The sequence below is a fragment of the Musca vetustissima genome, unplaced genomic scaffold (genome assembly GCF_032173495.1).
Source record: "Musca vetustissima isolate MV318-11 ecotype Yass unplaced genomic scaffold, APGP_CSIRO_Mvet_v1 utg876, whole genome shotgun sequence".
Classification (NCBI taxonomy): domain Eukaryota; kingdom Metazoa; phylum Arthropoda; class Insecta; order Diptera; family Muscidae; genus Musca; species Musca vetustissima.
In genome coordinates this window covers 54,300-55,790 of record NW_026876954.1, presented here as the reverse complement: position 1 = coordinate 55,790, position 1,491 = coordinate 54,300, and the positions used below count along the sequence as shown (strand labels likewise).

General features: G+C 35.3%; 1 long non-coding RNA gene across 1 annotated transcript; it reads left to right on the top strand.

Moving 5' to 3' along the window:
* The first annotated feature begins 358 nt into the window (after nt 1-358).
* On the top strand, nt 359-674 carry LOC133321490 (uncharacterized). Its single transcript, XR_009754014.1, has 2 exons — nt 359-442; nt 595-674. It is a non-coding gene; the product is annotated as an uncharacterized LOC133321490 (long non-coding RNA).
* Nucleotides 675-1,491: the final 817 nt, after the last annotated feature.

Below are 1,491 nucleotides of genomic sequence, written 5' to 3'. Positions count from 1 at the left end.
AAAAACAATCGTTGCTGGTATCAAATGTAGCAATCGGTAAAAAGCCCGTGATTTAACCACAATGTCTAATATCGATTTGATAACGTTTACTTTTCTCGGTGTCTGTTCGCTATTCGCCATTAGTGTTGCAGAAAAATCACAAGTTGAATTAAATTTGTCTAATACAATATTGAGATCAACCTCCTCAATTCAATATGATCCTGCAAAAAGTGCACAATGTTTTGCGGTATATTTACCGAAATTAAATAATCTAACAGCTCAGTATGAAGAACAATATCAGGAATGTTTACACAATACTGAAGATGCCAAGGAGGCTGTACGCAAAGAAGTGGAACCGGCAGCGGCTGCTATAAATAGTACCCGTGAAGAAATTTGCAATGGATTTTCAGGATGTGTTTTCGATGCGGATCCCTATGGTTATTTTGAGTGCAGTAATGATGTGGTAAGTGTCGTTTAGTATACCCTATATTCGTCGGAGAATCCGATAATATATTTATATTCGATAATGTATATTATGTATTTATATTAATATTTACTAGTCAAATATTTGAATGTCGTTTTTAAATGTATATTTTTTATTTTATGTATCCCAAGGCTGGCAAGGCAATTTCCAAGGCGTATAGCATTCAGACACTCTCCCAGGATCGTATGCAGTATATAACATTGAAATACGAGACGATACAGTATACTCAAAACATTTGCACAGCTAAAGCTTCGGAAACATATGTAAGGGATTCAACAAAAGTTCACGCTGAACTAGAAGCTTGTTTGGCTGGCAAACAGCCGGAGGAGTCTTCATCATCGACATCTACTACGGAGTCCGTTCCCAATACAACTGCAGTGTTGTAAACTATTTTAATTGATGTAATAACGTTAACGTTTTAAAAACGAAAATTGTTGCTTTGGTGAATTGAAAAAAAAATCAATATTATAAAAACGTTTAGCGGATTCTTGTTTGAGTATATATTTTTATTTGGACGGAGCCTCAGCCGGAATTTAAGCAATGGGTCGGGATCCTTATATGAGGACTATGTCAAAATATGTACCAAACATTGTAAATTGCATATCAGAAGAAAAGAAACCAAAGAATACCAACATACAGACATTTAGGCTAGAACCGAAAATGGAGCGGCATCTAAGTATGGAAATCTCAAATCCTGCCAATACTAATAAGCGTTGGAATTTAATATCAATGTAGCTTAATGTTTCACGTTCCCCAAATATTCGAAATTTTGGGCACCCTATCTATAATCTTAGGAGCGGCATTTTTGTATAATATTTATTTGTTTAAGGGGACCCCCCCATTCTCGGGGTCAAAATTTTTGTTCATATAATTCGAATCTACACTGATTAAAGAATGTCTCTACAAAATTTCAAGTGAAAATCTCAAGAACTCTTGAAGATATAGCCGATTTATTGTGTCAGCATCGAGTGACGGCTGAAGGGCTTCTCAAACTTTAAACGCGTTTTTCTCTAAACATTTTTTTGCGA